The following is a 16,340-nucleotide window of genomic DNA, read 5'->3' as shown; positions in this document are numbered from 1 at the left end:
CTTTCTAATGAGTGCTAATGGGTCTGAAATCCTACTATCCCTAATCTACACTGCAGAAAGGACTACAAGGTGCCTTTGGGAAGCCTCAGGGCACAGTGCACAGCTTCACAGTGGACATGTCATTCTTTCCATCTGTACTAAGATGCAGAACAAGGAGCATGTGATGGAGATTCAGAAAGACAGGATCACCTCCAACTTCCCTGAACATCAGAAGATCAAAATTTTAAAAAAGAAAAACTATCTAGTTTACTAAGTTGAATTTAAACTTTGATGCTTGAGAAATGGTTAATTCTGGATGGTTGTAAGGTCCAATATAACCTGAGTCCTGCCCACCCAAATAAGATGCCTCTACCCTTATGAGGGCTTGCATTGTGTTCCCCCCTCTTTACTCAGGCCCACTGGTGAATTTTACTTCATGTCTGAAAAAGCAAAAGAGCAAATATAAGCTTAAAGAATGGAATTCAGAATGGCAGGTTGAAAGGCATTGAATATTCTTCTTCAATTCTTAGTGAAGTACAAATTGAAGATGAATGCTAACAGACAAAACCAATCATCAGACTAGAAGAATGGACTCAAATGAAGATCAAATTAAGAAAGACTGAAACAAAGGATTCTCCCAGAGTGTTGGAAAAGAGGAGTGGGAAGAGTGGACTCATGAAGATAGCTCTGACGTTTCCAATAACTATTAGAAACCATTCAGAGATTTAGAAAATATATTTAAAAAATGGAATTTTAAAATCTCATGACTAAATAAATGAGTTCCACAAAGGCCTCTTGAATACCAAGCAAAATTAATGAGGGAGAAAATCCCAGTGTTTCCTACTGTTAAATCTGAACTTCAAGAACAAAGAGAAAGTCCTGAGGATTTATAGTCAGGAAAAGGGAACAGATTACCTACACTGAAACAGAACCACCACCAATAGATTGTGAGAAAAAATGGAGTAGCTCTCTGCCTAGCCAATTATAAATCAAGAATGGTAGAAAAATAAAACATTTTCAGATACACAAGGACTTGGAAAGTTTAAATGCTACAGACTGTGTGTGAAAGGTTGAGATTACAAAAAAATAATAAAAGAAAAAGTCATAGAATATAAGGAAAAGGTACTAAAATACTAATAAAGCATATTTAAGTTCAAATCTTCTTGATAATGTGGATGAAAAACTTAAAGTAGTTGTTAAAACGTTGTTGCTAAGAAAGTAAATATACCGGGAAAGATTGAGAAAAGATGGCAGATAGATAACAGCAGCTATAGAGGCTCTCTGAGATAGCCAGCTTAGATTCCAGGAATGGTGTGGCGTGGGGAGTCCTAAGCAGTGGGAGATATATCCTGTTGACCCAGGAATGAACTAAGAGAAACCAATTGGAAATGCAATCCCTGTGCTATGATTGGAACACCTAACGTTTAGGTTCTACCACTAGAACTCGCGAATTGAACTCACTGCTGCTGCCATGCCTGAATTGGCACAGCCAGAATAGCCCACTAGTTTCAACTCACGGGAGACGAGAACACTCTGAGAATAGAATCGGTGAACCAAATGGAGAGCAGAGCTGACGGGGAACCCTGCATCGACCTGCGGTGAGTGAGAGGAATAAAGACCTTTCCATAGACAAAGAAGCTCCAACAGAGGACATTCTGGGACCAGGCAGACTGGCTGGAACAGGGCACTGCAGTGACTTCAGTCACATAATCCCCTCTCAAGCGGAATTGTTGGGGAGCGCTTGACCTGGGTGATGGCATGGACTGAGGCCCAATAGGCTAGCCCAAACCAGGTCCCTGTGCCTGGCAGTGCACCCTAAGGCAGTGAAGCCTTAAGTAAGTTGACCTGGAGGAGCGGGTCCAACATAGGCTGCTGGGTTTGTACCTCCTAGTACACTGCAGTGGGTAGGACCACCTAGTCAACGTGCCTCAGACAAACTGAAACCAACAAAGAAAGAAACTGGCCCTCTGATATATGCTTGTATGGAAAGAACAAAAAATATGAGAAGAGGAGGCAACAAGAAAGGGTCCTCAGTTCCCCATCCTGAGAACACTGATCCAAGAAAGGTAAATGCAAAGGAAAATGAGGACAGAAAACATGCAATATCATGCATGGCACCAATAGACATCAAGTGATATCTTCGGGATCTCATAGACAAGTTCAAAAGTGAAGTATTTAAGCAAGTAAAGCAAGATATAAATAGAAAAATTAAAGAAATGCTAAGCATCTCCTAAGAAAAAACAGATGGTAGAATGGAAGAACCAAAAAAAAGTGGGGGGGGGGATTGTTTGAAGGAGAAAATAGAGAAAACGTAGAATACATGAAGCAGGTTCAAAGAGATTACCAGGAAACTAAAAACTCTATTGCAAGCTGGCATAACAGCTTGAAAGAAACTAAGGATAGATTATCCAAACTGGAAGACAGGTTTGTAATGTGGGAACATGAAAGGAAAAACTTCTTAAAAATGACAAGGAAAAAAGCAGTAACAATACAAAGGCTAGAAGATGACAAAAGAGTTGATAACTTAAGAATAAAGCATGTGAATGAAGAAGCCAGGGTACAAACAAAGGAACTGCAAAGGCTAGTCATAGAAATAATCAAGGAAAACTTCCCAAACATAGGAAAAGGAAAAGATGCTCAGATATATGAGGCATACAGAACTCCAGCCACCTACAATCAAAACAGAACTACACCCAGGCATATAATAATCAAGATTCCAGAAATGCAACATAAGAACAGAATTTTTCTTTTTATCGGTACCAGGGATCGAACTCATGACTGCCTACTTGCAAGGCAGGCACTTATGCCGCTGAGCTAAATCCCCAGGCCCAAGAACAGAATATTAAAAGCTGTCAGATACAAGAAATAGATCACTTACAAGGGAACACCCATCAGAATTACAGCAGACTTCTCAGCACAAACCATCAAATTTCAAAGAGCATGGGGTGAAATAATCCAAGCCTTGAAAGACAATAACCTCCAGCCAAGATTGATATATATCCTGTACAACTGTCCCTAGAAATCAATGGAGAAGCAAGGTGCTTCCGAGATAAAGAGGAACTGGGGGAAGTCAGAATCACCAGTCCACCTCTACAGAGAATACTATAGGACATTCTAAAGAGAGAGAAAAGTACCAGGATTCTAGAAACAGTGGCAGAGAGGCCACAAGGAATGGAGCAGAAAATAAAATGAAGACAAACAGACAACTAATGACAGAAAAAGAGCACAACAGAAATGAGGCAAAGAATGTTGGATATAATTTCTAATGTAGATGGCCTATATACGCTAAATTAAGGGGGAAAAGAGAGAATCACAGGCAGAGTGAATCAAGAGGTAGGGTCCACCAAGAGGCTCTTTTTAGGAAGCATAATTAGCCTGAAAAAGGTTATATGGACCAAAATCATATATGAGAAAATGGAACTCAATGTGATAGGGAACCAGAGAGTAATAGGGGTAACTAGACCAGTATTTATGGATAGGTTGAACAGACAGGCTTTAATAAATGAAGAACTATAACTAGAAATCCAGCCCAGGCGTGAGAAAGTTCAAAAACACTCAGGTAAATAGCAGGTTGCCTCCCCAATACAAAACCGTGAATGTTGGGGAGACCCAAAAATATACAGCTCATTCTGGGCGAGTAAAGGTGAGGAATAGTCTTTAAAAAAACAGCAGAAGATATAGCTAATAGAGTATCAGGAATTAAAACCCTTATTTCTTGCACCACTCTGCTTGGTTGGAACTTGTTCTGTCCTAGTTTGTATACAAGCACTAGATCTGAGGGCACAGACAGCTATCCCAAAGAAATCAGGACATAGAACAGTGGTCATCTTTAATTTCCTATTAACTCAATCAGGATCTCTGTATGACTTATGCTGTTGTATCATGACTGATCTCAGTTAAATCTGACTTGTTTGAATACTGCTTAATTTTGACAGATTTTAATCAAAACTGTTAGGTTGTTGGTATCAAGTTGAGGAGTATAGTCAACTATACTGCAAATGACAATGATTCACCATGATATCCATTCTGATTTGATTACTACCTGTTTTTGTAGCTCTATACTGTCTACAAAGTTGTATTTCTGTTAATTCTGTTATGTACTGATACATTCAATACTTTACCTGATGATATAGCCAATTCGGTTGATGATAACAAGAAACAGCACAGTGATCATGGTAGAACTCCTTATACAGCAGTTTTATATGTCTTTTAATTTTATGTGTCTATAGGAATGTGTTTAGTTCTGTCCTGATTTGTTCTGTTTCTCCCTCTAATATAGAAAGGATAGAAATACATGTTAAAACTCATGCTTGCATAAAACCTATAAACAGTTTATGAGAACTGATCTTATGACACATGATAAAATGAACAAATACTTTGAAGGAAGGAAAAGGGCACTGCAGTGCCCAGTGCTGATTCTGGAGTGTCATGATATGAAATGCAGCGATATTATTAATCTTTGTTCAGAAGGATTTTAATCTAATTAGTTTTGCTAGGTCTCAACATAAATGAAGATATGGATAAATGTGTACATGTTTAAATGTATAGGATTGATGGCCATATTACTTAGTTTTTGTTGGATAGTTGAACAGAACTGTTTGCAGTCTCCCTGGTTGGATTTCCATTTATATGTTCCACTTTTATATGGGGGGGGGGGAATATATATACATCAACTAGTGATTTATTACTGTTTATTTCTTTTCCTTGAAAGTATGTACTATTTCTGCCCATTTTCTATTTTGTTTTGTCTTTCTTTAAATAATAATAAAAAAGAAAATAAATACACCGTTAAAAATAAAACCAACTTATAGCAGCATTATTAATAAAGATATAATGCAAACTACAACTGAGTCACATATATAATTGCACAAATTTTCTAATATCTAAGTTAAAAAGAAACATTAATTTTAGTATGATTTTATCATTTCAAAAATATTATTGTTTCAAAAATAGCAATACAAGATTATGAACAATAGATTTTACATTTTAATGCTAAGTCTTTGAAATGCGTGGTGTATTTTTTACTTTCAGCACATCTCAGTGCAGAGTAAGAACATTTTAAGTGTTCCATAGCCACGTGTGTCCAGTGCTATCATACAGGACAGCCCCGATCTAGAGTTAGGACTTAAGACAAGTTTCAGAAAATAAAAATGTATGTGGGGAGTGGAAGCATGCCAAGAGTTTTGTCTTGTTCTCAGTGTAGGTGGCATGACAAAAACTCTGACAAAAATATTAAAAAATGAATATTAACCAACACAAATCATAGAGAAAAATCTGCAACTAATTAAAGGCAAGAAGTGAAAAGGACATAAAGAGAAGTTATAGCTGATGGTCTAAAAAAGCATAATCCACAAAAACTTTGGAATAGTGTGCTATAATTACAAAGAATGGGGTGGGCATCTCTGGTGGCCTGGATATTCCTTGCTTGTCAGCATTTGTTCCAGGTAATCCTTTCTCCTGCTGACTCTGCCAATGCATGGAAAATGATAGATGTGATGAGATGGCACTTCCAAGATTAGGTTACAAAAAGGCGTTGGTTTCCATCTTGGGTACACTCTCTCATTACCTCACCAGATCACTCATAGTAGAGGAGGAGGACTTCTGTGTCCAGAGGCAACCCTGGGGATCAGGAGTGGGGTGTGTAGCAAAGGACTGAGTCCTGCTAACAACTGCAGAAGTGAGCCTGGAAGTCTCCCACCTCATTTCCAGTCAAGCCTTCAGATGATACCACAGCATCAGCTAACAGCTTGACTGCAACCTCGGAAGAGACTGGAGTCAGGACCACTTTAAGAAACTGCATCTGTAACTCATTCACAAAAACTGTACAGTAATAAATGTTTGCTGTTTTGAGCTCTTACTGTTTGGGGTAATTTTTCATATAGCAATAAATAACTAATAAAGTATCTACATATGAATATGAAGTATAAGAAAACCCCAATTACTATTTAGTCCATGCAGGAGAATCCTATGTATGCTAAATACACAGGGAATGTACATAAGACAAACAGAATAAGATTTACTGATATGAGATTATTCCTGAATCTTCTAACTCATTCTCTCTTCACACACTAAAATGTGTTTTTGCTTTCCCTCACCCCTCTTTTAGATGCTAAATCAAGAGAGTGCATAGAAGGAGATATGCTTGAAAACAGGGAAAATACAGGGAGAGACCAAGCAAGTCTACACCATAAAAATCTGGGGATTAAGGTAAAGGGAGGGAGGAGAAATGGTCTCAAACTGGGACTTGAGAAGGTTTTGTGATTTTATGGGTGAGACTTCCATCGTGGCTTGAAGAGTATAGTGTTTTGATGTTTGTGTTGATACAACTATTATTTTCCGTTAAAGAAACCCATTTGAGGAAGATGCTTCCAGCTAAAGCACTTTAGCTGTATCTTTGGCAGCAGTCAGGGGAGTGGTGTTGGTTCTTTTAAACATCCTGTGTTTCTGGAAAGCTGGCATAAGAGTTTTTGTTCCTGGAAGAATGACGTTAGGTTGTCCATTTGCATCCAGTAAGTCTATTATCCACTGATTGCAATGCATCACAACCCTCTGGAGATACTGGGATATCAGTTGTATTACATTCTTGGCTCTTTGTTCCTGCTTTTTGACACCTCAGCTTTATCCACACAAGTAAAATGTTGCCAACACATCTACATAATTCTGATTAGCTGTTTGGAAGGAGGTAATGAAAGTGCAAGTGACTTATGCAACTGAAAGGTCAGAAGAGTCCTACCGTCCTCAGGCTGGACCTCAGGAGCACGTAGAGGGGTGTGTTTAGAGTTAAGTCTTATTCCTCTTAGTTATCCACTAGCTGCAAATTTAAGCTGCTCAACAACCTTTCTGGACTTTAGTATCTTTATCCTGACTTGCAGTGTCAGGAATATAAAACATGTATTATTCTCCCCCACTTTCATATGGGAAGACTGAATGAGATTAAAAGAGATTAAGCTCAAGGCCAACAGATCTAGTTTGTGATGTAACCAGTCTTTAAACTAAAGTGTCTCTCTCTCTCGTTTTTTTTTTAATTTTTAATTTTATAGAAAAAAAGAGAAAACAAAATTTCATAACAAGATGATAGGAAAATGACAACAGTCAGTACAATGCATATTATTATCTTTGAAGTAGTTACTCAGAGTATAAAATATGGGTATAAAAAGTTCTCCAATTGATATAAGTACAAATATTTCTTTTCTATTAACTAAGAGGATAATAGTATAACTAATTTGCACTTTCCCCCTCTTTTTATTTTCTTCCTTTTCCATTTCCCCCATTCTTAAACTAGAGTCTCTTAATATTAGGGCACTGTTGATATTTTGAGCCAGATAACTTTTCTTGGAGGGATGATGTCTTGTGCACTATATGATGTTTAACATCATTGTTGTTACATATTTGTAGTGCTTACATTCACACGTACCCCCTACCCTAGGTTCATCAACAAAAATGTCTCTAGACATTGTCCCAGGGTCCCTGTGGTACAAAAAAATAGAACTTTGCCTGAAACAGAGACACTTTTTAAGATCTAGGTCCTTCTGGCTTCAAAACTCAGGGGTGTTTCACTATATCATGTTGCCATACATATACATTACATGATTTGTCTAGTTCTAAAAAACATTTATGGGCAGGGAGGATGTAGTTCAGTGGTAGAGTTAGGTACTTAATGTGCACAAGGCCCTGGGTTCAATGCTCAAGCACCAAAAATTTTAAAAATGTAAAAAATACATAAGCAATATATCTTTCAGAAAAACAAGTCATCTTGATTTTTCCCCTATAATGAAAGTGATCATTATGCATATCTAACGTGTACCAATAAACTTATTTAATTAAAAAGAATAAATTTTGCTAGGCAGAGAAAAAAGAAAAAAAAGTCATACTATACCAGAAATTGACTTAAACCTAACAGCGAAGCTTGTAAATCTTGTCACATTATATAGTTATCTTCTTTGGATCCTCTAGTGGTCATCATTTTACTTTCTGCTTGCTCCTACGTCAGGTACCCAATTTCGAAGTTAGGGACAGTACTTTCTGTGCCATTTTTCCAAAGTCCTTGCTATGCTACTGGATGTCCCTGAATGTTCCCTGCCAATATGAAGTTTTTACTTCTCCAATATGAGCATTTTTTAGAAGTATAATTTCTTTCCCCATCAGTAAGGGCATCAGTGGACTGCAAAAGTTATTAGGAATGCATGACCACTGGGATTTATGCTTCATTACGACAGTGACACTGATGGGAGGAAACGAATAGTGGTAAGATGCTTATCAGAATGACATATATTCCCTTGAAGAGTCAGATACCTTTAAAAAACATAGTGAATAACCTCATTGACTTATGTAGTCACAAAGAGACACACGTGACTGTTGAGCACTTGAAATACATGTAGCTAATGCCTGCTGAAATGCATTATAAGCAAAAGTACACACTGCATCAAAGATTTAGCATTGAAAATATATAAAGTTTTAAGGTGGGGAAGGATGTAGTTCAGTGATGGAGTTATATACTTAACATATAGAAGGCCCTGGATTCAATCTCCAGTACCAAAAAATTTAAAAGTTTTAAAATATACTTCAATTAGTTAGGAAATGATAATATTTTGAATACATTGTGTAAAATACATTATTAAAATTTTTAAACAAAAATATAGTAGATATATGGAGTAATTATTATTTGATTTGATCAAGGTCTCATTTATATGTTATATTTTCCATTTTCCATTACTATACTGAAATACCTGAGGTTGGGTATTTTATGAAGAAAAAGGTTTATTTAGTTCACAGTTTTGGAGGCTAAAAGTCTAAACATCATGGTGCCAGCTCTAGCAAAGGCGTCCTTGATTGTATTGCATCATGGCAGTTGATATCATGGTGGTAATACATAAGAGAGAATGATCAGATAGTGAGACAGGACCAGAGAGCAATATTAGGAGAGTAACTGAGATCCCACAAGAACCCCATTAATTGTTTCCAGGGTATGCTCCTAAAGATATAAAGACCTTACAAAAACCTCTTGAAGTTCACACCCCTTTTTACATTGCCACATTGGGGATCAAACTTCCAATATATGAACCACATCCAAACAATGTCTTGAGTGTATTATAAACTGCCCTAGGAAAGGCTCCATGCCAGCTCTCTCCATGTTAATTACACATCTCCCAACAAAATAGTTTTTGTGCAGTGTGCAAAGGGTTTGTGCAAACAATGTGGCTTGAACTGTATACTTGTCTCCCTTCTGCATGTGCCAGTTGAACTCCAGTTTTTTCTTTTGTTTTGTTTTTCAGTTGTCTTGGTTACTTTATGCTCATCGCTGAGACAAAATACCTGAAGCCCAAAGTTGGGAAAGGAAAGGTTTATTTCTTACAGTTTTTTTTGGAGGTTTTAGCCCACACTCAGTTGGCTCCAAGGCAGGCGGGCATGGCTGGACCACAGTTCATGGCAGCTGCAAACAGCAAACTCAAACCAGCAAAGAGAAAAGACACACCTTTTTCCTGCCATTACATCACATCCTGGCTCCACCCCTAGGTGGGTGGAGCACTGACACCATCAATCCAAGCACTAGACAATGAACCAATCACAAATACACAATGCAAACTCATGAGGCCTGGGGGACACAAGCATAAACCATGACATCAATCATGGCAGAAATTTTGTCTTGTTTCATTTTAAGTTCAATAGGACATGTATTCCAATCCTGACCAAAGAAATTAACCATAAACCTGCTTGGGGCTTCTGAGAGAGACTGCCGGACTTATCTGACTTAAGAACATGAGTCTTAAGGGAGGGATGTTCTTTTCTGCCTCTGGATATGATGGTTTTCTGGATAAGATCTTGGTAACTGCCACATCTGTATCAGATCCAGACTGAGGAGCAAGCCCTCGGTCAGCTTAATAGAGCAGGAAAAGAGGAATTTTGCTTTTTTTTTTTTGCTGACATATTTGAGCTTCTGCTATGTAAGACTTCTTGGTGTGTGAGATAATGTATCCTTTGGTTGGAGAGGTTTTTAATTAAATTTATCTCATTTGCAACCAAAGCATCCTAACCAACAATGGAAATGCAATTCTGCTACCTTGGCTCATGAACTAAATAATAGTTTCAAGGAAAATACACATTTGTTCAACAAATAATTTATGGAATATCTTTTATGTAAAGGGAGGATATACAAAAGAATCAGGAAGACTTTATATCCAGAAGGAAACATAATACAGCTACCCAAATGAATATAATATGAAGCAATTTGAGTCTCTGAAATACCACAAGATAATGCTGGTATTATGTAAGTTATTTTATACTGATACTATTCTGAGTTCATGGTATTAGGAGACAAGTTATTCTGCATCTAGCAGAGCAATCTTCATGTCTCACTGTCCAGAATTGATGCATATGCTCATTCATACTTAGATCTCTCACTCTCAAAGGCAAATATCCACCATGACAGACTGAGCCTCTGGAAGCAACCATCATAGAACGTGTAAGGTCAGGATCTTTTGAATCTGCTTCTGACTCTGAGTTGAGTATAGGTATCGGGGAACACCTTGCCTTGAGTTCCTTAAAGTGATAGCTGCTAAAGTTTCAGGCATATTCCAGGCTTACCCTGTTAGACACAGAAGATCAATCCAGTGATGAATGTTCAGATTTCCAGAGCTCAGGCTTCTTGAGCATGTGGACTTACTATGATTTTCTGTTTTCTCTTAGTTGTAAAGTGGATGCTCTGTCATCATGCTGATTGAGCCAGAATGGTTCAACTTAGGAGATATACAAGCAAGTTCTCTGCCTCTTACTTGTCTGTGTATAACTGTTATATTTGTCTCTCAGAGATGTGACTATGTCATATGGGAGATCTGGTGTGAGAATGACAGGCTCCAAAATCACCATGGCCATGTCACTTGGCCCAAGGCTTGAGGAAGACACATAGTTTTCAGACACATAGACCATGTCCTATCTTCTAAAGTAGTAACTCTCCACTTTATGAATTTATTGAGAAGAAACTATTGGAAAGGAGGATGTATCACTGTAACAGGATTACAGATCAATTAGATTTCTTTAAAAACAGGAAGGTTATTAAAAAGGAAATTACTAAAAAGTAAATTTGTAAAACATTTTCCTTTTCTTGAAGATCTGATATTACTACTTTCAATTCGTTTAGTAACGATGAAGCAGTTATCATGAACTTCATTTTAAAAATAAAAAAGCAAACATTTATAAAGATTAAATTACTTGTCTAGGAAGAAAGAACTACCACATGAATAAGATAGTACTTAAATCTAGATCTCTGTGTTCAAAATTCAGTTGTTTCTCTGAAACTGCAAATTTATATGACATCATACATATTTTTCAGGGCTTTTCATGTTCTTCAAAATTATCATCTTCGTGAATTATGATTCTTTATTCATAGTTATGGAGTAAAATTAAGAAAAATATGTAATATCAAAAATAGAATTTGTATATTCTTGACCTAAAATTATAACTACATTAAAAAAAGCGCTAGATGGAAAAACTGAATAATGAAAATATTTTTGAGTAAGTTGCATTATAGGTAATTTCATCCCCTCTTTTTAGCTTCTATTATTTTTTGGCTTTGCTATTGTTTTATTATTTTTTCGTAAGTTGCTTTTGCACAAAATAGTGATATAATGCAAACACTGGATTTTTGTTCTTTCAAAATCAGATTTTTCACCCCTGCTTCATAGCTCCAGTGCATTGTACTGACTTTGGGAGGGAAGGAAAGAATTGCGGGTATTGACATGCCTTACACCAAGTACACATTCTTTATGGACAGTTTTTGGTTCCAAACTATTCAGTTTACTTTTCTATCTATGAAAGCAGAGCAAGAGAGTTACAGTTTCTTCCCTGAAGTGCTAACTTCATCTCAGTGTGATATTCCAGTTGCTGTGGATTAGTAGGGAATTGTGTGTAACAAGCATTGGGGAACAGGGCATTTTCTTTTGCTAAAACCATATAATGTAAATTCTCACAGCACTGTGGAGAAACGAGGAGGCTAACACACCGGTGAAAAACCCATATCCATCCACGGTGGCTTTCTACTTATCATTTCTGTAAATTGGGAAAGGTCTATGGCAACTGGGCTCCCACACAGTGGAAACGGCTGAACAAAGCCCTCCTCTCAATTCTAAGGAATAGAGAGACATAGGAAAGGGGCAGGGGAATAAAAGAAACATAGTTAACTTGTGACCTGGGTAACTTTGTGACTTCATAGGAGACAGCACCTTTCTGATTTCAAGTTGCTGTAAGATTGTCTCTAGGATCTGGGCACTAAGCCATTACTGCCTTCAGGGTCCGGGATGGATCTCCATCTCCTGACTTCCTACCCTACTCCCCTCTCTGGTCATTTTGGGGATTGCCTTTATTCTTCTGGTAAAGATTATGAAGGCTTATGAACTGCTAAGTATTGGGACAGGCATTAAGAGAGTGAACACCTGTATGAACTTCAATTTATGGCACGTACAATCTGAAGTTAATGAGAAAAATCACAAAAATAAACATAATTATCGAAGTGATAGGTGCTCCAACAATAAACAATTTCTAAAACAAAACAAAAACCCCTCACGGTTTAAATGAGTGCAACGATCTGATGAGAGGACTGGATCGTGAAAGCGAAGGGAGGAAGGGTTAAGTGAATGGGAGCTAGGGGATGAGTCAACATGAACTAAATGAAGAGCAGGGAACAACAGCAAATTCTGGGCAGAGCGGGGGAAAGTGGGGACCAGGCTCTGTATGAGGAAGGGGTAAACTCCTGCAGGCAGGCCGGTGTGAGAAAGAGACACAAGATGAAGCTGAGCTGCTGGGTGCCAGACCACGGGAACACTGAGAACCATCGAAGTGGTTTGTCTTTATTCCAAGAGTGATGGGAAACTGCAGAAGGGTTTTATCACCAGATTTGAGTTTTAAAAAATTCATTCTGGCTTCAATATAGAGAAGGGCTAAAAGGAAGATAGAGTTCGTGGTATAATACAGTTTTCTAGGGGAGAAGTGATGGTTGCACAGATACAGATATGAAAATGTAGAGAGATTCATGAGAACTAGGTCTTCTGAGTCATTCCATAAAATTGAAACACCCCAAAGCCAGATATATACAATCTTTTTCTGCCAAAATATTTGTTGGAGAATTGGAGGAAGAGATATGGTAGGTACTGTGGCTTGGCTAGCTCCACTTCTAACCCAGCTTCTCTTAGTGTTCTTTCCTGCAGCAGAGAGGCTAAAAAGATAAGAACTGCAGCCAGATTTGCAGCTTGATTTGCTGAAAATCAACCTTGTTTGCAAGACTGACGGATATAGTCTAGAATGTACTGGTCAGATGCATTTATGCAAAACACAAATTTGGAAATGTACAGCAGAGTAACAGGATTCAAGGTATACATTTTGTTGATATAGTACTGTCAGTTCTGCTAATTTTTTGTGATTTAACAGACAGACTCCTGATAGGGTAGAAGCAGCAGCAACCTTAGCAGCCCAGTTTGGTAGTTCCTGCACATAAACCATAAAGGTGACCAATCTAGAACATCCTAGAAATACTAAACATCTGATAAAAAAATGACTCACTTAGAATTAAAATGAGCTGCAGTTTTTTGTTGCAATGATACCATCTATTTACATTAAGCAGGAACTGTATCTGAACTCGGAAACCTAACAATGTGCCAACTTCCTGTATAAGGGTATACTGTAATAAATACACATTTTTGATCAAAAGTTAAAAATGTCAACACAACATGCAGGAAGTGAGTCTTTGCTCTGAATTCTTAAAATAATTTCTCTCTTTTCTGAAATATTTTTGGTACCATTCATAGGACATTTCCATTTTTTAGCTTGTACTGTAGTTATTTATAACCACGTTTGATCAAGCCCATAGACAAAACTGCAAAAGCAGTGAAGGCAGGAATAGTTACTGATTCATCTTTTTATCTTCTTTTTGGTGCTAAGGACCAAACCCAGCGCCTTTGCTCACCTTGCACTCTACCACTGACCTAAATCCTAGGTCAGATGACCTAAATCATCTTTATGCCTTTTAAAGTGCCTGCTAAGAATGGTCTCCCACACAGAGGTGGTGGTTAATTTACATTTAATCAAGGAACTGATGAATTCTCTCACAGTCCTTGTCATGAGCTAACGCTTTTAAAAGACTGCTACAAGGTTGCTCCTATGCTACAGAATAGTTGGATTCCTTTTCCTAGCTAAAAGCAGAGGGAGACGAGTGGGAGTGTACAGGTTTGGAAGGGTGGCAATGCTCCAGACAAATGTTTTCTCTACTTCCCTAAGGCAATGGATATGGCATAAAAATGGCTGCTTAGAAGGAAGGAGATCCAACCTCTGGGCTGTATGATTATGCTCATGCACAAGATGTTGGAGGTTTCTAGGCTTTGGCTCTCCACTTGCCCATAAAAGGGGTCAGTGAAGTGATGAACTATAGTTCTTTTTCATTTATAATCACAGTTCTAGAATATTCTGAGGGGACTAGGTCCCGCAGTCCTGAAATGGCACTTCACCATTCTCTTACAGATCTACGGAAGTGGCTTTCTGGAGCTCAATGTTAAGAACGGTTCTGCAGCCCTGTTTGAACTCAGTGAGAAAGCGAGCCTTGACTCAGTAAGTTTTCTGCTATGAGGCAAAGAACAAGTAGCAACAAATAAGCCACGCTATGCTATCCTTCATCTGGCTCAATTCTTTTCCTTCATAGGACAAAAAAGAGAATAAAGCTCATGTTTAAACTTACTATGTACCAGGCACTGACAAATTACTTTTACACAGTTGTGTTTATTCTTGAGACAATTTTAAGAAGTTGGCATTACCATGATTCTATTTACTGATGAGGTTAAAGAAAGTGAAATTTGGCTGAGTGGCACACTCTAGAAATCCATATCTTAAGTACTTCATGACACTAATTTTTGGGTATTTGCTATGTGATAGGTTAGTAGTTTAAAGCCAAGATGAATTCTGTCCTTCAGAGGACAAAAGTCTGGAGGGTGCTACAGTTAGGGACGAGAGAATATTCTTTGTCTATGGTGGGCAGGCGGCAGAAATGTGGCTGAACCTGCACGATAGCCAATCACAACACAGAGTGATCTGCTTCCAGCTCTCAGTAGTGCTGAGGCTGAGAACTCAGTGTTAGGCTCTAGGGCAGTTGTTTTCAGAGAGATGATCAAACTCCTGCAGCCCAGTGGGTACAATTATTATCTCCATTTTTACATTAGAAAAGGTGATCCTGATTTCAGAATCAACAAGCAGTCATATCAAGACAGGAAGTCATATAGTTAGATTCTAGGGCCCTGCAGAATTCTCTACCCTCACTCCACTACACCCAACTTCTTTTACTATCAAAACACTCACCTATGTGGAATTTCAGAAATTAAAAACAAAGAGCCACTGCAAAAAATTCCTACCATGTGGGCGTGTTATGAAGATAAACATTATTTCAACAGTTCAAAGAAGAGGAGCTCTAGAAATTCTTACTATGGAATCGCTGCTCTTCCTCTAGTAGACATTCAGATTGTTTCTTTAAAATAAAACTCTGAGGAGAAAGCTAATTTTAGGACATTAACAAGTCTTTTGAAGAATAATTAGCTCTGTGTGGGTTCTCACTTTTTCCCATTTGATTGTAGGAGAGCCTGGAAGCTTTTTTAGAAGAGGAAATGAAACTATGAAAAGACACAGTAAAATTCCTCTTTTTCTTGAAGGCAAGGCACAATGTGAATGTGAATAACTCTCATCCTGTCCAGTTAACAGCCTCATGTAATAAGAAGAACACACACACACACACACACACACACACACACACACGGTATTTGGAAGAAACAAGAAAAAGCCAAGGCAGGATGTTAGTTTAAACAATAAGGCGCTGTAAGCCCAGCTACTCTGGAGGTTGAGGCAGGAGAATGACAATTTAGAGCCTTGCCTGAACAATTTACGGAGAATTTGTCTCAAAGTAAAATATAAAAATTTGTCTCATGTAGCTTAGTGGTGGAGTGCCCCTGGGCTCAGGTCCCAGTGCTGCAAAATAATAAGGTCCCACGCAAATGATTCTTGTCCGATTTAAGACCTGTCTTCTGCAGAAAAAACTATTGCTGACAAAATAGGGTGATGGTGGAGTGGAGCTAGAGAAAAGAAAGATGCAAAATAGCTTCAGTTGGGGTGAAGATGGGAAGGAGAGAGCGAGCCTCTTAGAGAAATTAATGAAAATAGAAGGAAAGGTCGGTAAACAAAGTGTGTAGGCCTGGGATGGCCTGGGTGAGGTGCCTCTTTGAATTCAGCATGAATGGTTTGTATGACTGCTACACACTGGTGTGCGTGTGTGTGTGTTGTGTGTGTGTTGTGTGTGGTGTGACTTGGGAACTTCTAAGTCATTCAGCTTGCAAGCTTCA

This window comes from Cavia porcellus, unplaced genomic scaffold (assembly GCF_034190915.1).
Source record: "Cavia porcellus strain 051 isolate PalLab524CR breed Dunkin Hartley unplaced genomic scaffold, mCavPor4.1 scaffold_2, whole genome shotgun sequence".
Classification (NCBI taxonomy): domain Eukaryota; kingdom Metazoa; phylum Chordata; class Mammalia; order Rodentia; family Caviidae; genus Cavia; species Cavia porcellus.
The sequence above is the reverse complement of the archived record's forward strand: the minus strand, read 5'-3'. Positions refer to the sequence as shown.